At 37.1% G+C, this 21,011-nt stretch overlaps 1 protein-coding gene across 21 annotated transcripts in view; it reads right to left on the bottom strand.

The window, feature by feature from the left end:
* The window catches only part of KLF12 (KLF transcription factor 12), a 413,801-nt gene that overhangs the window by 373,390 nt on the left and 19,400 nt on the right, over positions 1 to 21,011 (bottom strand). For 2 of the 21 annotated variants that reach the window (XM_057308056.1, XM_057308070.1), the window contains exon 1: positions 1 to 21,011. This exon is cut by the window's left edge and continues 44,691 nt beyond it. The exons of the other annotated variants lie outside the window; for them this stretch is intronic. The gene's annotated coding sequence lies outside the window, so the exon portion shown is untranslated. 21 annotated transcript variants of the gene reach the window in all.

The following is a 21,011-nucleotide window of genomic DNA, read 5'->3' as shown; positions in this document are numbered from 1 at the left end:
CTCACCAGCTCGTGTATTTCTAAGGGGAAAGGACTGGGGCCAGGAACCCCCAGATGAAGCACAACGCCTGTCACATAGGAGTGATTCAGTAAATGTTTTTTCCTACAACCAGAAAAGCTTTTATATCCATTGTCCTATTGATTTGGTTACATTTTTAAAGCATTTTTGAAGACTTATCAGCATAAAACACCTCACATACATAATATATTTTATAGTTACTCTACTTATTGTATGCAGCAGTATTTCCTTTCACTTGTTTTACACTTAAGATTGTTCAGATTTCATGGGAGAACTCAGTTCTAATACAGATTTCTGAGATGTGATCCATAAAGTCTGCATTTTATAGACTCTGATCATATATCCCACGGCCTCAAAAGTTCACATTTTTTTCAAATCTCCAGGTAGAACAAAGATCAGTTCATCCCCCTTTTGTCAGACTCTCGGGATGTGATTGAAAGCCCCATATGGGATTTCAGATTAGAAATGTCAGGGGTGGATGACAATGAAACTGTATTTCGTAAAATCTCAACTATTTGGAAACTTCAAGGAATAAGACCTCCAAAATGGCTTTGGTATAGTGATACACCAGATACTTTTGATACGGTGAACACTTCCGTATCATTGTTACTGCAATTTTTTTAAATGATGATAATCTGTATTACACATTTTTAATTCCTTACAAAGAATGTGCTAAAAACAACTATTCTTAGTGACTTGAGGTTACCATTTTGCACACTGGTTACTTTGAGAATGACCTCTGCCAAGGCAAATATCAGATTCCAGGACAGCACTGGGTGTGCTGAGATGTCTTCAGCATGGTATTGTGGTGCCATCAAGGACACACTGTTCCAAACACACAAAAACACACCCTGTATCTCTTACACCATCATGGAATCCTCTGATGAAGGTAGGTTTCCCCACCTAGATTCTTTCCATCTTTCATCATGTTACGAGCTAGCTCTTTTTGTCTGAAGAGGCTCAACTTTTACACACATCCTGAGCAGTTCCTCTTAGTTATGTTAATTTGCTGACAAGGGCTCAGAGGCTTTTTCTGGTGGCTCTCTTCTTCCCCCTTTGAGTTATAAAACTGAGAAAGCTTTCATCCAAATTGGTAATACTGGAAGAAGGAGAATTCAAACTCCAAAAGTTTTCCACAAAATGGACAACAAGAGTTCATCATTCTAACTAAACTCTTAGCTTCATCTTAAGTTTATCTTCCTTTGGATCCTTTCCTTGGCATTCAGCACAGTGCTCAGAAAAGCAAAAGGTGGGTATGTAGACTGTACCCAGCTACAGGAGAAAAGGTCACCAATTTCTCCAGCACAGATAAACAATGGGTACCAAATATTACAACCATACTGAACCTCAAAACAAATTAGAGAACCATTCAACATGCAAGATATATTCTAAATAAAATGTGATCATTCAGGATTCAATTATTTAACTGGATCTCTTCAGAGAAACTATCTTAAAGGCAGGAACAATGGCCTAGGATTTCCTACAAGCTTTTTCAAATCAATATTTGTAAATCATGTTTCTGTTTCCTAGGAAACTAAGTAGGTTATACCTACGGCAAGAAAACTCTACCAGAGTCATTTTTCCTTTTATCCTTGGCTCACACATGTGGTTCCTGCTTATTAGGAGAAAAAAAATTACCTTCCAGTATCACTGAAAATCTCAACAAAACAAGAAGGGAGCCAAAAAGCCACCTTCTCAGCCTGCTTCTTCTCCAGCGGTGTGACGACAGAAGAGCAAAAAGAATAAAAGTCTGCCCAGAGAGCTCTGGAAGACTAAAGGGGTTTATGACCAAGTTCAGGAAGTGCCCAGCACAGTCTGTGGCCTTAGCTTCATTCACTATGTGAAAGGTGAGACCAAAAAAGTGAAAAACCTGGGTTTATTAGAAACATCAAGTCAGACATTTCAGAGTTCAAATTCCAAATCTCTTTCCTTGAGTAAGTTACTTCAATTCCCTGAACCACAGCTTCCACCCTCTTAAAAAAAAGTAAAATACATAGCTTCATTGGGGTAATATGAATTCAGTTAAAAGATGAATACAAAATACCAAGTTCAGACCAATCTCATCTCTTAACGAGTTTCCAAGAGTCGTGTTCAAAGATGGTGAAACAGGTATTTTCTCAATGATTTTATGACTAGTGTAAAATATTATTATTTGTTGAGCTCTCATCTTAGGGAGTTTACGCGAACATCTAGCATTTTCGGAAAGTACAATGAAATATCACTTCTACAAACATCTGTAAATGAACTTTTAACTGTGCGAATGTGATTAGTATATATTGGACGTCTTTGCTGGGTCCACAATACTAAAGCTTGCTCTGGCTTTTTTCTTTAGTTAACAACCAAATACAGGAGGAAACCTGGGGCACAAAATCACAGCATGTACGAGCTGTAAATGTGACTGTAGTTAGTTTGTATAAACAGTTTCAAATTTCTAAAAACCATTATTAAATCACAGTAACTTGTAAGGCATCACAACCCTGGCCCAAAGATCGAACACTACATATGCCGCAGAGCTTTGCTGCTTAACAAGACTCAGACACTACATCCCAACATTTGTAACACATTTTTAAGTTTCCAGTATTTTCACAAACACTTAACTACACAGCATACTTTAAAATATAAATGTTATACATATATTCATGTGCTTTTATGATTTAAACGTCTGCAAAGCAACTTTTTTCTAAAGCGGCAACTCATTATTTTTCCATACTCAGGCCCCAACTCCACAAATTGCTCCTCCAAATACTTTTTAAAAAATATTCCTTTTGACTTCTAGGTGCATCTGTTAGCCTACCACACAGATATTCAGAATTCAATTTTCTATTCTCTTCTCTTTATAATACACACAAACCCAATAAAGAAAGAAACTAAGAAATGGCAACAACCCACCAGCTAAAGGACTTTTGGTAAACCAGTTAGCTTCTACTATCAAATGGTATTTAGACACTTGAGCTCTAAATTTCTCTCTGTAACATTCACCTCTTCATTAGAATCCTAGAAATCTTGGTTCCAGGAATGGAACCATTTCAACCATAATACTAAAGGTAATTCAGACGTTCAGTTTACCATTCACAGCTAATGCTGATCTCACTGCTCAGAATCTCGAAATCACACACTGATGAGAGGACATTGGGCCCATTTTAATCAAGTGCTAAAAATGATCCAGGTAATTACTAACTGTCAGTATTGCTTACCTTCTGGCAGAAGCTTGGTGTTATAAACTGCTAGGCCAATCAAATACTAATAATAACAGTTATAATCATCATCATCATTATAATTACGATTATTAGAACCACCACCACATCCAGAAGCACTGGGTCCTCGGGGACAGATTTTGCATTACAGCCACAAGAGTAATATTCCTATCTGGGACCCTGGTACTACTGCATTCAAGCTCTGAAGACCTAGTGCAAGTCCTTTACTTTTGTCTACATAAGACACTTTCTGAAGTTCCTTCAAGCTTCCACAACTCTCTAGGCCTACTGCCCAAAAATTCTTAGACTGAATAATGAATGGCTTTACCAAACCTCGTTTGTAGGTTTTGACACAAGATAGGAATGCATACTTCTCAGATATTTAGCCAAGAGCACAGGAAAGAACCACTATAAAAATTAGACCTTAGTAACGTTTGGTTTTTAATCTTTAGGCAAGGAGTCTTCATCACTGGCTTAACATTTTTTTGGAAAATACTTTGCTGGGCAGTTTATATTCAAAATGTAAAAAGGTTTATACTTAAGCAAACAAGTAAACAAATTCAAACTCATTTCCTGATGCTGGACTTCTATTCCTAATTATTCTTCTCTAAATGGTTTTAAAGAAACCTCTTTGCCCTACGTCAACCAGGCTTAAGCGTATAAATCCTTTACAATACAAATCTTACCTTGTTCGGAAACATGAGCTGGTTGCCTCTGACCAGGAGAGGAAGACTATGTGAGACCATCACATCAGAGTGCCGGCCTTACCCGCAGATTCTGTGACTCTCAGAGCCTTTCCCTGAGCCTAGCCATACATGTACACCCACACCACAAATACCAAGTAATTCATTCAGTAAATCTTGGGAGACAAAGACAATACTAATACAGGGTACCAGGGAAGCACTTCCAATGTACCTCTCTGTAACATCCGTTATTCCTTTTTTGTAAAATTCATTATTTGTAATTCAGCGGTTTCGCCCCCCAGTCACGGTTCCAACTGGCTGAGACCGTCTAGCGTCCTGCGGTGGTATACCTAGCACGGCGCCCCACAGACAGTAAGCGGGGCCGGCTGAGTGAGGATCAAACTGAAAACAAAACACATACACATATTCTAACAACAGTGTTAACGGCATAAAATAGTACAAATTCAACCACAAAACACAGTTTTGTGCCCAGCAGCACCGGAGGACAGAGGGTCCTATGGGGGCAAGGAGGATGGCATGGGCAGGTAAGCATGCCCGGCGGCACCAAGCCCCTGGAGCACTGAGAGACAGAGGGGAGCAGCATGGCGGCACGCTGGCAGCTGTCCACTGGAGACCAAGGACACAGGGCACTGGGGGTAGAGGGTGAGGTGATATCAGGCAAGGAGACAGAGAGAGGATAGGGAACATTAGTAAAACGACCACACAAATAAATACATATGCCGAGGCTAATAAAGCCCAGACCTCTCGCTGCTGGAGCAGGTATTTACAAACACAGCAAGGGGAAAGACTAAATAAAACTCTGAAGTGTTGGATTGGAATTGGGAGTACAATTGACCTTTGAACAATATGAGTTTGAACTGTGTGGGTCCACTTAATTGTGCCTTGTTTTGTTTTGTTTGTTTTAAAGAGTGGACAGCAAAAGCCACCAGGCATTAATTTACAACTACCCACCCCAGTCTGACTTTCTAAATACCATTCTCCACTGAAAGGAACCTGAGGTGCCTGAAGAGATAGAATGTACGGCAAGGAAGGGACAAGGAATGTACACGATAAGACTGTAACTACTTACTGTGCCACAAAAATCAAGAAATGCTCAAAAATTGATCAGGGTGTGCAAAAAGACACATGAGCTACTCTGAAGAGGCTTCCATCTCCAAATCTGGGATAACATGAGCATCAAAATAAGTAAGGATAATAACATACTGTAACCCGTTGAATAAACTAGGAATCTGTGATGAATGCAAAAATAAATCAATGAGGAGGAAGGCTCGTGCACAAAGCAGATTACCAGTAGAAGAAATGACACAAAATTAAAATCAACACTGGGCAACTATCACTGCAGTGGCTGAGTCAGGCAGAGCAGTCAATGGAAAACAAGCCTGGTGGATGGAACTATGATGAGGGAAAGGATACGGGTGTAACCCTAGCACTAGTCAATTACAGGGGGAAATAGTGCCTTTATGGAAGGGAAATCTGGCAGCCACTGACACAACCCAATGAACAAAATTGACATCATCACTGGCTCAGAATCATCCTACAGAATGTAAGCCCTGTGCCCTACATAACTGTCAAAGATACGAAAAACAGAAATGACTTAAGAATGCTTCCAACTGGAAAAGTCAAAGACACATGTCCACTGACTGTAATGAATATCCTCAGATGGGTTTCTCACCGGAAGGGAAAACCAAGGGGGTAGTTGGTGAAATATGAATAAGGTCTATGGATTGGATGGCTATCTTATATCAACATGGAATTCCTGACTTGGAACTCAATGCATGGTAGTTATATATGAGTGTTCCTTCTGGGGTGAACTTAAAGTATTTAGGGGTGATGGGGCTTCATATCCAAAGCTCGCTCTCAAATGTTTCATTAACACACCAACAAAAATGGGAGAGGTGTATCATGCAGCAAACACGGTGAAATGCCAACAACTGTACTGCTTATACTACTTATCATAAATATAAAACCATTTCTATTAATTTTAAAAATTACTATTTCTAAAAACTCTACTGGAAAACTACTTTTACGACACTGTAATTTCATCTCAGATGTTGAAAAAATTTTCACTTAAAATTTTCCAAGAGTATTAAATAGGAGTATCCTTTCAGCTGGTCATTTGAGGGCTTCCTCATGGTGTCAGATTAAAACAAGGATTTGATCTGAAAAACTTGTCATTTCAAAGATGTTAATCCCGCTGCTAAGAAATGCCATCAACAATGCAACATGGAAAATGCCTGTTCAGAGGTCGTCTGGATCTGAAATAGCAGGGGGGAACAGGAGCAGGTATCCGCAAGCTACCAGCACCAGCAGTCTCTAACAAGCAGACAACCTCCTCCAGGCCTACCCACACCCCACAGAGAACTCTGAAGAACAAAGGCCACACCTTTAATCAGAGGTATTTGGCTAAGTTATAATGTGCCATTTGTGTTCGATTTTGCAGATCTTTTTGAGGGAAAGACAAACAATCAAAATTAAGGAAATGCTTCGTTTTCCTTTAAAGGATCGGAAATGAAAGAGACAGCTTCAAAATTACTATGAATATGTATTGATGAGCCATAATTCAATTCTGCCAAATTTCAAAAGGCTTGACCTACTATGATACTATCAAATAAAGTATAATGATTACACAAATAACTCATCATCAACAAATGAGACCAACTTTACCATAGCATCGCAGTTTATATAATGGTTTAAAGATGGATGACAGCGTTTTATTAGAAGTAGATGGAGGTAGCTAAAACATGACATTGCAATAGATCCCAAAAAGTGAATTTAGTATGAGAAAGGTCAGAACAATTTTCCCAATGAAGTAATCACCTTTCAAAAACTGGGTTACAAAATTTATTTTATTTTACCCTGTTATTTAAACACATACATACATACATACACACACAGACACCATTCAAACATAGAGAAGCATATATAGATAAGGGAATTTCCCAGATGAGGTATTTTTTGGGCTTGTGAATCATCACAGTTGAACTTATTTTTAGTACATTATTGCAATGATTTGTACATTTTGTTTCTAGACAGTTTTGAGTATTGCATCATTATTCCTCTGTGGACAGGTAGAGATATTCACTGAATGATTAAACTCATGTTCTGTTATCCGACATTTATTCAACCATAACTTTACAGCCTGACATTTCTGCACATTCACATAAATTGAGATTCATAAAGATGAAAATGGTCCCAAAATTTCTTGACTTGCATGTCCTCTGAATCGTTCAAGATTAAATGCTATTCAATATCATATGGTTTCAGTGAATCTATGTATCTAAAGTTCCAAATGTCCAAGACCCCACCTTCTTGGTCAAGTCAGACATGGCTTTTACTATTATTTGTCTCCAGCTCGCCTATATTTCTCTTTGCTTCCTTAATTCTGTTCGTGGAGGAACCATTCTCCCAGTCTCCCAGACTGAAAGTATAATATAGATAGAGATAGCTAGTATACAATTTCATGAGTCAATAATGTTCCATCAAGAAAACATTTTCCTAGTTTAGCACAGAAGTTCATAACCAACCATCTATAGTGTTCCTAATTAAATCTACTGAATTCTTTTTTTTTTTTTAAGATTTTATTTATTTATTTGACAGATAGAGACAGCCAGCGAGAAAGGGAACACAAGCAGGGGGAGTGGGAGAGGAAGAAGCAGGCTCATAGCGGCGGAGCCTGATGTGGGGCTCGATCCCAGAACGCCGGGATCACGACCTGAGCCAAAGGCAGACGCTCAACGACTGCGCCACCCAGGTGCCCCTAAATCTACTGACTTCTGAATTCATTGGATTTATTTCAAGAAGCAACAGACCAGCAACATAAAATGGAATCGCCATAGGAAACTAACAGACACAGGTGACTTTAAGATGAAACAGGGCAAGGGGAGAGGCACTCATATTTTACACTTGATGCATAAACATCCCTAAAGTAGGTTAGGTCTCCCTTTGTGCTCTGTAGAGGCTCCAGAGGGGCACTGCGTACTTCTCCTCTGTAGCTCTCTACCCACTATTATTAATTTAATTAATTTCTGAAATTATTTGTTGGGAGTCTGCCTTTTCTTCTAGACTATAAGCTGCATAGTTCACAGTGGACTGGGTCACCATTCTATTCAGTACATCACCAGGGCCAAGTACAGCAGAAGTAAATAACTGTTTCAGGGCCAGTCAGGAACCTGATAAATACAAGGTTTATTGGATAACTGTATTTATAAATCTCTTAAGAAAGCTGGTAACAATTATGCAGCTCCAATGGTCTATGAGAAAGGTCAGGAGATACACTGTCAAAAAAAAAAGTAACTTAGCCATTTCAGAATTCTTAAAATACAAGCACTTTCTAGAAATACAACTAAATGAGTTTTATATCTCCAAAACAGAGTTGAATTTTGTCCCAAATTATCTCTAACTTTACCAGACAATTTAATTTTTTTGAAAAATACCAATCTGATTAATGAAGGGAAAATGGGAAGAAACAAAACTCAAATCACATCACATCTGAAATGGTCTAATTGGAAGCATCATACGATACAGAGTAGAATAATCTGACATTATCGTAGGTTTATCCACAAAGCAAAGAGAAAAAAAAAAAAAGTACTGAGAAAACAAGTGAGGGAAAGGATCTTTGGCAAAAGAGCAAATTCCCAGATTCCTATGGAATGGAATGCACGGGCCAAATTCTTGGCTTCTCTCACCCAGGGTACAAGTGGAGGGGACAGTATTACTTGGCTTCCAACCTGAACGTGTTAACAGAAACAGAACTTCCGAAGAAGGACCTTTCCTATGAGAGGATGAAGTACTTGTTCAAATAATTCAATACTCAAGCTCTGAAAATAAAAGGATAGAAACGAATACACACTGTGCCTAATTATCTCCCAAGGAGAGGAGGAAGAAGGCTTTTGTAAAGTGAGAGGGAGAAAACGCCTTTCATACCATGTGTAAGGACACAGTGTGCAGAGGGGGGAGAAAGGACAGAAACTCAAGAGCAGACACTGATGCTCTCAGCATCATCTCTTATTGTAATAAAATTAAGGTAGTTATGAGATAGCAATTTCTTGTCAGCCTTAAAAAGAAATGGTGTAATTGAATTTCACACACTTGATTGAGCCCCTATTCTCTATAGCTTGTACCACAGTAGCTAAGAATTCAAGGCTATTTATAAAGCACTGTCCCTGTCCTCAAGGCACTCATAGTCAATTATATTCCATAATCACATTTGGTGCTTACTAGCTATTAAAGGCTTCATCTATGCTTTACCTGTACATAGGAAATGCTTGCAGTCTTAAACAAGTATCTATCTAAAGTGATATTTGAGACTTTTTGATAAAACAGGTATTTCAACAACTGTATCAATTTTGTAATTGGACATCTTAGACATTAAAATTGCATTTAAATATTTAACATTAAGTTTTCATTTAATTGCCTGAAAAGTTCATTTATTACTTTAAATACTGTTGATATCATGATGAATAAACTTTATTATATAAGAGGAAGTTAATAATTTTCTAACATAATAAAAGTGAGACTAATTTAGGGTACTCTATACTTAAATTCCCATTTCTTTTACTCAACACTACATTTCAAGACAAATTGTTTTTTAAACTTCCAGATGTTCAAAATTTTTCAAAATGTTCCCATTATTGATAAGCTATAATAATGTTTTCTGGAGTTAAAATCAATGCATACTTACAAACTTGCTCATAGGAATTCTGCATTTTTCACTGGGTAATCAAGACCATAAATTAAGTCATATTCAACAAAATATAACTGTCTAGAAAATAATTTAATTATGCTAAGCAAATACATATTAGACATCTGCTCTAATTCAAGTATTGTTAGGCATTTTGCTCTCTCGATAAAGACAGGAAGGTGTTTTAGCAACTCAAGTCTAGCTCTCCACTAACCATACAATAGAGCCAAGCCAAACAATTCAAGAAAGACTTTCTTATCCTTGTTCTGTACTGACAGTAAAGTCTTGCCAAGAGAGTTAGTTCCAATTCAAAACAACTCAAAGGAAAAAAAGATAAAGATGCCTCCATGAGACACATGTATTCAGGATTCCATTTCCAAGAGCAAATATTCTGGGTTAAGAGTCCCTGTGCTATTTTTCTATAAATTTTTCAATCAAAATTTGTACTTACAGTATCACCAAGTTAAAGAAATAAGTTAAATTTCAAGTAATAATATCTCTATTGAAATAAAAGTAAACAGGAATGTTAACCCATCACCGTTTAGATCATCTTATGTTCTACCTGTTTAACTTTGAGGTGTCTAGGTATGTATATCAATTTAAAGAAGAAGAAATAGCTTAGAGAAATAAACCACATATCAGAAACTAGAAATCAAGGAAAACCCAAGCAAAACCATCAAGGCTTGCCCTGTACTTGAAGGATGATACATCTAAGATTCCAGAGTCAACATACGGTCAAGACAAATACATTTTACAGGAGTTTCAGGAGAAATAAGCAATTGTTAAGACAAAAATATTTAATTATGAGATATGTTAGGCCATTTGTCTTAATTAAAACAAGCTTATCCACTACACATATGGTCCTTTAATTTCCATTCCATAAAAATGCTAAATCCTCAGTATACTATTTGGTCCCTTTTTTCTTTTTCTTTCTTTTTGTTTTGTTTTGTTTTAACACTTCGCTTCACTTCTTTTAGCATCAGCCATATCAGGAACTAAACGCATCTATCAAAGACACTTAATAAGGACTGTCTTCAAAAGGCTCTTTCCACATTATTTTCAAGTATGCCCCTCATCTCCTTGAGGATATGCTATGTGCTCTGCAACAGCAACAATAATCATTTATCTATGTCCAGATCATTCTGGTTTTCTTACAATCTCTTTGGATCAACTTTTTCAATACTATTAGGAAATCAGATGGCTGCTGAATTCCTAGTGAGTGCTCTGCAACTCTTTGTTCATTTACATACCTCTCTTCCAGAAGCTAAATAGAACTCTTTAAGAGCAATAGACTAAAGTTAACACGTTTACATCAAATTTTACAGAGTTAGTATATTGTTTTTAAATACACGTGGAAATTTTACCTAAATTACTCACCTACTATGTGACAAAGAATTTTCCATAAATTCTAAAATGCAGAAAGTGTTTATCAGCTTTTCTAACTAAAAATGAACAACTAAACGTAAACTCCAACCATTTTCAAATAGCCACTTAGAAAATGCAACAGAAAACAGAAAAAAGTACCAGACTTGAGTGTTTTTAAGTGATAAAGCATAAACTAATTTTCAAATACATGAAATACACAAATCATGAAATGAAGAATTACTTTTAACCACCAAATGGAAATTTGTTAAATACATGCTTACATTTATGCTACTAAATTTGAAAACAACCACAAAATTATTTTGGAGGTAAACACTGAGTATCAATCAATACTGATTTAAAAGAAGTAGGTAATCTGACCAGATGGATGCTACAGAACAGACTCTGTGGGATGCAGGGGGGAGAAAGCCTAAATAATTACTTACTTTAAACAGACAGATATAAATATCAAGTTTCCCAATATTTAAAGAATAGATAATATATTTTACCATTACTTTTAACAGATCATTCTGATGTTCTGACTACTCTAGAACACAGAAAAACATGGGAAAACTTACTAATTTACTACCAAAAAGCCACATACTATGATCCAAAGCAGCAACATGTCACAGAGGAATATCATAATAAAAGATGCCCAAAGTATTTGACAAAATTTGAGATCTATTTTTGATTACAATTCTTAGTGAAAAAAGAGAAGGGTACTTCCTTAACATAACAAAAATATCAACCCAAACCAATGGACGTTTCCTACAAAAACATATCAACAATGACTAGTTAAAAAATATAAAGGGTCGCGGGGTACATTCGCAATAGCAGCTACAAGTATAAAATAGAATTCAAATCATGAAAGCCGTTTTACTGAAAAACAACAGAAAGTTTGAGTAAACTGTAAATGCATACCATGTTCCTAGGGAAGCAAAGTAATTATAAAAGTCATATGGAATATGGGGCGCCTGGGTGGCTCAGTCATTGGGCGTCAGCCTTCGGCTCAGGGCGTGATCCCGGCATTCTGGGTTCGAGCCCCACATCAGGCTCCTCTGCTGGAAGCCTGCTTCTTCCTCTCCCACTCCCCCTGCATGTGTTCCCTCTCTCGCTGGCTGTCTCTATCTCTGTCAAATGAATAAATAAAATCTTAAAAAAAAAAAAAAAAAAAAGTCATATGGAATAAAGTGGCCATAGTAGCCAAACCATTTTTGGAAAACCAAAAAATGAAAGATTTGAACTAAACTACATTAAAATGTCTGAAATATAGCCATCAAAATAATGTGGGACTAAGGAATGATGATGTTTCAACCAATGCTCAAAACATTTTTGGAAAACCAAAAAATGAAAGATTTGAACTAAACTACATTAAAATGTCTGAAATATAGCCATTAAAATAATGTGGGACTAAGGAATGATGATGTTTCAACCAATGGTCTTAAGATCTTTAAATTTTTCAAAAGATATTGGAAATCTAGATTTTTAAAGCAAAGTCTCTCAAGTTTCTCTGTTGGCTTAAATCTATGAAAGCATTGTATATTTCCAAAGAAAGCATTTCTGTGGGTTCAATCAGCCACAGTGGACCTCAGCCCTATACACACCCAGCACTTCCTGCCTCACCCTGAGCTCAAGCTGCTTCCTGTGCCTGGACAGCCCTTTCCTCTCCCTCCACCCACTCAAAAGCAACCCACCCATCAAGGTGTGGCTGATAGGCCATCCCAAAGAGCATTCTTAGGACTACCATTACTTTCCGTGTACAGGCCAGGATTGCAGTTCTTATCACAGCTTAGCTCTAGAAGTTCCCCAATGTGTTCTGCCTCTTCCTCTAGTTTGGAGAATGGGAACAAATAATAACTCCTGCTACAACCTACTGGCCTGCTCTAGGCCAAGCAAGCACCGTGAGGATGGACTGCAGTTTCTATAATCCCCTCAACAAACGCACAACAGATATCCCCATTCTACAGCTGATGTATTGGGGTTCGATAGCTAAACAGGCCCTGGAAGAAACAGGATTCTAATTCTTTTTGCCAGACTTCACCAACCATATCACAGTTGGTCTGAATGTAAACGAAATGACTTGTGATCGATCTTTCTCTGAAAGGAGCTCAGTGGAATGAGAGAAGCAGTTAAAATAAGCAATCTGAGGATAAGGATTTGGGGGCCTGTAATCCAGAAATAGGATATAAATACCACATGAAGCACAAGAGACCAACTACTAAGTATCCTAATTTTGAATTTGAGATTGACTTCTATAATATAATTTGTATTCAAAATTACCTTTTGCCTCAGCAAATTTTATTGATCCACTTAAACTCTATGTACCCAGTGGGGAAGAAACAGATGGGAACTGTACTACAGTCTAAAAGAAAGTTTGACTCATAAGACATCTATTGAAATAGCCTTAATATTCTTTTTACTTGAAGCTCAGTGTAAAGTTCTTATAATACCTAATTTGTAATGCTTTGTAGGAACTAAAAATAAGTCACCTTTGAGATACCTACACTTGCTTACCTTAAGAAAATTGAAAATAATCCTAAAATAATTTGTTGACAATTTCTAAAGCTACAGCACTTTGGAATAGTTTCAGAAGCTGTTAATTAAAAAAAAAAAAAAAGTATAAAAACAAAACTCCCTCACAAGATGATCTGAAATGTCCAATTAATCATTTGTCCTAAAGAACACAATTTTGTTGGAGTTATCTTTAAAAATACGGTACACCTCACATAAGAACACAACTGTGCTAATGAAAAAGAAATAATCTTTTAAAAATGTTATTAGTTACTAAACTAGAAAAGTAGCCTTTTAAAGTGGTATTATTAGAGAAATCATCAAGATGGCATGCTTCCTCTTTTTTTGAATCTCTGAAATGTTTTTTAAGTTCCATTTATAAAAGAAGCAAAGATGTTAAAGCAAACTTAAGCATTTTCCCGGCCATTTCTAAACTTGTTCACTATTATTTATTTAAGGTTAGGAAGTTATAAATTTTGATCAATAATACCCTGGTGCAGATTTTTAGTTGTTCATATTTATATATGTTCTTTACAGCAGAAATACTTCACTGTCTTTTACAAATAAAAAGGAACCCCTAGTTTAATGCATCCTAGAACAAGGGTCAGCAGACTGCGTGCCTAGAGGCCAAACAGAGCACATGACCTGTTTCTGTAAGGCCTACTCTCCAAGAAAAGTTTTCACATTTTTAAAAAGTTGTAAAACATATATATTTTTAAAGAGTTGTAAATATATGTAGGTGCTCAAAAAAAAAAATACACAGACACACACATATGCACATACATACGCACCCCTAGAGACCTTATGTGGCTGGCAAAATCTAAAATATTTACTTGAAAAAATAACTAAAATAAAATATTTACTTTCTGGCCCTTTACACAGAAGTTAACCAACCTCCCCCCTCCCGCCATCACAGTACAGAAACTGTCCTGTGGCCTCGTGTGTAAGCCACTGACCTCATACCACGCTCTAAGCTGCCAAAGGTACTGAACCAAAAGACTGAGTGATGAAGCATGGGAGAAGGGTGATTTTTTTTTTTTTAAATACCTTTTCTATTTACCACTGAGGCAGACTACTGGAGTCTGAGATGTAGCAGCCTCAAGTGGACAATGCGACTTCCAGAACTGCTCTAAATAATTGAAGATAATAGGATTTCAGATGGGGTGCGCATCTCACAGCTGGAGGTTTATGGAGCAGGGCAGGCCCTTTCATACACACTTCTCCCTCCAGCCCCTTCCTCCAGGTGCACTCTTACTCCTCATTCAAACCCAAATCAAAAGTTTCTTTCTCAACAAATCCTCCAAACCCTCCAAAATTGGCTGTACCCTTCAAGGCTTTCAGCACATTCCTTACAAAATTTTACTGTACAATTTATTGTAATGTTTAATTACGTCTTTGTTTACTTTCAAAAAAAGTTTGAATTCCTGGTAGCAAGGACCCTGTCTTGCTCCATTTTGGACCCCTCACATTTAGCGGAAGTCCCCATAGTGTGTGGGGATTAGTTTCCTGTGGCTACCCTAACAAATCACCATAAACTTGGCGCTAAAAACAGAAATCACTCTCTCACAGTTCTGGAGGCCTGAAGCCCAAAATCGAGGTGATGGCAGGGCCACGTTTTTTCTTTCTTCTTCTTCTTTTTTTTTTTTTCTAAGATTTTATTTATTTATTTGACAGAAAGATAGAGAGAAAGAGGACAAGTAGGGGGAGCCACAGAGGGAGAGGGAGAAAGCCCAATGTGGGGCTCCAGCCCAGGACTCTCGGATCATGACTAGAGCCAAAGGCAGATGCTTAACCAACTGAACCATCCAGGCACCCCTTGGGCCACACTTTCTCAGGAAGTTCTAAGGGTGAATCCATCCCTTGCCTTTTCCAGCTTCCGGTGGCTGCTGGCATTATTTGGTGTTCCTAGGCTTGTGGTCACATCACTCTAAACTTGGCCTCTGTCTTCATAATGCCTTCTCCTCTTCTGACTCTTATAAGGACACTTACCGTTGAATTTAGGGCTCATCCAGGTAATCCAGGATGATCTCATCTCAAGGTTCTTAACTGCATCTGCAAAGACCGTTTTACCAAAAAAGATGACATTCACATGTTCGAGAGATTGACATGGACGTATCTTTTTTAAGAGCCACCATTCAAACCACCAGAGTGCATATTCAGTAAATAATGTGCTCACTCTTCTTGCGTTAGATCCAAGTAAAATAGACATACACTAAATAACTGCCCACCCCCCAAAAAATGGAAAAACAAAAGCCTCCTACTCCCTCCCCTTCTTTGCCAAAGTCCTGCTTGAAAAACAACCACTGTGGGGCGCCTGGGTGGCTCAGTCATTAAACATCTGCCTTCGGCTCAGAGCGTGATCCTGGCGTTCTGGGATCAAGCCCCGCATCAGGCTCCTCCACTGAGAGCCTGCTTCTTCCTCTCCCACTCCCCCTGCTTGTGTTCCCTCTCTCGCTGGCTGTCTCTCTCTGTCAAATAAATAAATAATCTTTAAAAAAAAGAGAAAAGAGAAAGAAAAGCAACCACTGAGGCACAGCCAGAAGCTTGAACATCATTTTCTTGCTGAATACTAAGAATTACTCTACATGACACCCAACAGCATGTCTTTGGAGACCATTTCTTTAATTCGAGGAATAAAAGCCCAGAGTGACATCTCCTTCCCCAGACTAATACTCTTGATCACATGGTAATTCTGCAAAGATGTTCTCTGGATGAGGTTTTGATCTCTTTAAATTCTTTACATGTGGCCATGAATGTGTAATTTTACTAGAGTAGCACAAAGTCAAACTATTAAGAACTCACTCTTACTAGAAACTTAAGACTTAAAGCCTTATTTTTAAAGAATTTAGGCTCTGGATCTGTCATACACTGAATGTCTTACTGAATTGTTTACGTTGAACATCTAATCCCCAACGTGATAAATGTATTTGGAAATATGACCTGTGAGGAGGTGATAAAGGTTAAATGAGGTCATTAGGGCTTAATTATAAGAAGCGATACGAGAGCTTGCTTGCTCGCACGTTCTCTCGTGCGTTCGCTCTCTTTCTCTCTTGCTTTCTGTCTCTCTCTCTCTCTGTCATGTGGGGACACAATGAGAAGGTGGCTGTCCACAACACAAGAAGGAGGTCCTCACCAGGAACTGATCCTGATCTGGAACTTCTACTCTCCAGAATTGTGAGAAAATAAATTTATGTTGTTTAAGCTACCCAATCCATAGTATTTTGTTATGGCAGTCCAAACAAACTAAGACAGGATCTAAACACAATCCTAGGCACATTATATATATTCAATGAAAATTAGTTGATTTCCATGACTGTGATTGTTCCCAGCACACAGTTTATGATTTTATAGTAAGACTGTCCTTTTAGAAAAAACTTGAACTATTTGGAGATCAAAGATTGCTATGCTTTTCAAATTAGGTTAAAAACTAAGATAACGATTTCAAAACTTATATGAACTGTAATTAGGACTGAAATAATTTTTCTGCCCAAGGTTTGCATTATTAACTGAAGACAGCAATGAACTTCTATCAAAACAGAAATCTCACCAATTATCAAACGGTGTCAGCAGTACAATATTCATAGGCTCATGTTCTTAGAATAAAGCATCCCTAGTATACCTCCCCACACCAGAGCACCAAGATAATTAAAACTCACAAAAGAGAAAACATAAGGAATATGGTAGCCACCTTGCTATTAGATGTAGTGAAAAATCTATTTTTCCCTACTCTTACCACACTCAGCAAGTTATATCTGGCAAAGGGGATCACATCTAAAAGGAAGCCCTTCACACTGTAGACATCAGAGATCTGTGTATCTGGTACTAAAATGTTCTGGTGATGGCAGTTTATTACAACAATTTTTTGTCAAACAGAGTGTCTCAAGGAAATGGTGCATTTTCTTTATCACACATTAGCACTATAATGAGCTAATAATGGTGGCAAAAACATGAAGCCAGGAAAGGACTACTGACCATCAGTCAAACGTGCAGAGTATCTCCCAAATTGATGGGAGTCATGTAAAAAATAAAAGGAAATACATATCACTGTGATTAAATTTGCAAAAGGAATTATGAAGGAAAATGACTTTAAAAAGTCATAATTAAGAAAAACAATATATAGTCATCATGTTACATGTAACTATTAAAAAGGAGAGATAATAAAATGGGTTAAAAGAAAAACTTAGATACTGAAAAAAAGCACTCCTTTATAAAACAAAACAAAATTAAAAAGGAAAAGCTAATGATAGAATAAAATAGATTGGTAGAGTAAAATCAGATACATTTAAACTCTTCCTCAAAAAGAAAGAACACGAATGACAATATTAATGTCAGTCGAGGATAAATTTAATCTGAAAGGCATTCAGTACAAAAAAAGGATAATAATTTTAGGAAAAGTCATGGAGTTATATGTACCAAACAATACACAGGTATATATACAGGCAAAGTTACAAAAATTTTAATGAAGAGATAAAACAATACAACTTTTAAAAACAAAACGTAGGTGAAAAGATTCATGATAATGGATTTGGCAGTGATATCTTGGATAGGACACCAATAGCACAGGCAACCACAACAACAACAATAAAAAACCCAATAAATTGGACTAAAGCAAAATTAAAAGCTTTTTGGGTATCAAAGGACACTACAACAGAGTGGAAAGGCAACCCACAGAATGGGAGCAAATATCTGCAAATCATGTATCTGATAAGGGGTTAATATCCAAAATATACAAAGAACTTCTAAAACTCAACAACAAAATCCAACTAAAAAAATGGCAAAGGACTTGAAAACATACTTCTCCAAAGAAAATATACAAGTGGCCAATAAGCACACGAAAAGATGCTCACCACCACTAATTATTAGGCAAATGCAAATCAAAACCACAATGAGATGCCACTTCACACCTACTAGAATGGCTACTATCAAAAGAAAAAAAAATAATTCCAGAAAATAGAAAGTATTAGCTAGAATGTAGAGGAACTGGAACCCCTGTGCACTCCTGGTGAGAATGCAAAATGATGCAGGTGCTGTGGCAAACACTGCAGCAATTCCTAAAAAATTAAACACAGAATTACAACAATATACAGCATTTCACTTCTGGTTATATAGTCAAAAGAATTTAAAGCAAAGATTCAAAAAACATTTGTACACACATGTTCATGTGGTATAAATACAATTTAACATTATACAGCCTTAAAAATGAAGGACACCTGGACACATGCTATAACATAAATGAACTCTGAAGACATTATGCGAACTAAAATAAGCCAGTCACAAAAAGACAACATATGATTCTTCTTATAGGAGGTATCTAAAATAGCCAAACTCATAGAAACAGAAAGTAGCATGGTGGTTGCTAGAGGCTGGGGGGAGGGGAGTGGGAGTAGTTTAATGAGTACATAGTTTCAGTTTTGCAAAATGAAAAAATTATGGAGATCTGTGGCAAAACAATGTAAATATACTTAACAGTACTTAACTGTACACTTAAGAATGGGTAAGATGGTAAGTATTATGTAACTTGTATTTTATAATTTAAAATAATAAAAAAATTTAAAAAACCCAATGAAGGTAAAAAATATGATTAGAATATAGAACTCAATACACAACTTTTTGAATTAATCAAATTTAACAGAAAAAATGTTAGAACATAAAATAATTTAAAACAAATCAATAAACACAATTTAACAGATGAAAAATGGAATATCACATTCCTCAGTAGATACCTTTTCTCAAATCTCTATAAAACATTTATAAAAATAAATCATAGGAAAAAAAGTATAGTTATTTAAATCATTGGAAAAGAAAAGTATAGCCATTTGAAAATGAGAATGTTTCAAGGGCATCTGGGTGGCTCAGTTGGTTAAGCAACTGCCTTTGGCTCAGGTCATGATCCTGGGGTCCTGGGAAACCCACGTGGGGCTCTCTGTGCAGCAGGGAGTCTGCTTGCCCTTCTCCCACTGCCCCTCGCCCCTCTCCCCTTCTTGTATATGTGCTCTCTCTCTTTCTCTCTCTCACTCTCTCTCAAATAAATGAAATCTTTTTTTAAAAATGAGTCTGTTTTACAAAGTTAGTCTCTGGATATAAATCAAAATTTAAATATAAATACAAAATGAAGACTTAAAAATAGTTAATACTCAGAAATTTAAAAACATAGTTCTAGAAATACCTGATGTAGAGGCCGCTTTTAGGAAAACAGGCTTGAGTGATGAATGCAGAAAGGGCCCACAGCAGGAAAGAATTTTCAATGGAAAAAACACAGTCTCTTCAACAAACGGTGTTGGGAAAACTGGACAACAACATGCAGAAGAATGGAAGTGGACCACTTTTTTATACTGTACACAAAAATAAATTCGAAGTGGATTCAAGACCTAAATTTAAGACAGGAAACCATCAAAAGCCTAGAGAACACAAGCAGCAACCTCTTTGAACTAGGCCGGAGCAACTTCTTACTAGACATTTCACCAGACGCAAGAGAAACCAAAGCAAAAATGAACTACTGAGACTTAAGATAAAAAGCTTCTGCACAGCAAAGGAAACAATCAACAAAACTAAAAGGCAGCCCACAGAATGGGAGAAGATATTTGCAAATGACATACCTAACAAAGGGTTAGTATCCAAAGTTTATAAAGAACTTATCAAATTCAACACCCACAAAACAAATACTCCAGCTACGAAATGGGCAGAAGACATGAATAGACATTTCTCCAAAGAAGACATCCAGATGGCCAACAGACTCATGAAAAGATGCTCAACATCACTCAGCATCAGGGAAATACAAACCAAAACCACGACAAGATACTACCTCACACCTGTCAGAATGGCTAAACTTAACAACACAGGAAACAACAGGTGTTGGTGAGGATGTGGGGACAGGGGAACCCTCTTGCACTGTTGGTGGGAATACAAACTGGTGCAGCCACTCTGGAAAACAGTATGGAGGTTCTTCAAAAGGTTAAAAATAGAGCTTACAATCCAATAATTGTACTACTAAGTATTTATTCAAAGGATTCAAGAATACAGATTCGAAGGGGTACATTCATCCTGATGTTTATAGCAGCATTATCAACAACAGTCAAACTATGGAAAGAGCCCAAACGTCCATCGACAAATGAATGGATAAAGAAGATGTGGTGTATATACATACAATGAAATATTACTCAGCCATCAAAAAGAATGAAATCTTGCCATTTGCAATGGCACTCGTGGAGGTGTGTATCATGCTAAGCAAAATAACTCAGAGAAAAACAAGTATCATATGCTTTCACTCCTATGTGGAATTTAAGAAACAAAACAGATGAACATATGGGGGGGGGGAAAGGAAAGAGGGAAACAAACCATAAGAGACTCTTAACAATAGAGAACAAACTAAGGGTTGATGGGGGGAGGTGGGGGGCTGGTTAATGGGCATTTAGGAGGACACCTGCTATGATGAGTGAGCACTGGGTGTTGTATGTAAGTGATGAACACTGAATTCTACTCCTGAAACCAATATTGCACTGTACATTAACCAGAATTTAAATTTAAAAAAAAAAAAAAAAAAAA

This window comes from Ursus arctos, unplaced genomic scaffold, assembly GCF_023065955.2.
Source record: "Ursus arctos isolate Adak ecotype North America unplaced genomic scaffold, UrsArc2.0 scaffold_10, whole genome shotgun sequence".
In the NCBI taxonomy this organism is placed as follows: Eukaryota; Metazoa; Chordata; class Mammalia; order Carnivora; family Ursidae; genus Ursus; species Ursus arctos.
The sequence above is the reverse complement of the archived record's forward strand: the minus strand, read 5'-3'. Positions and strand labels throughout refer to the sequence as shown.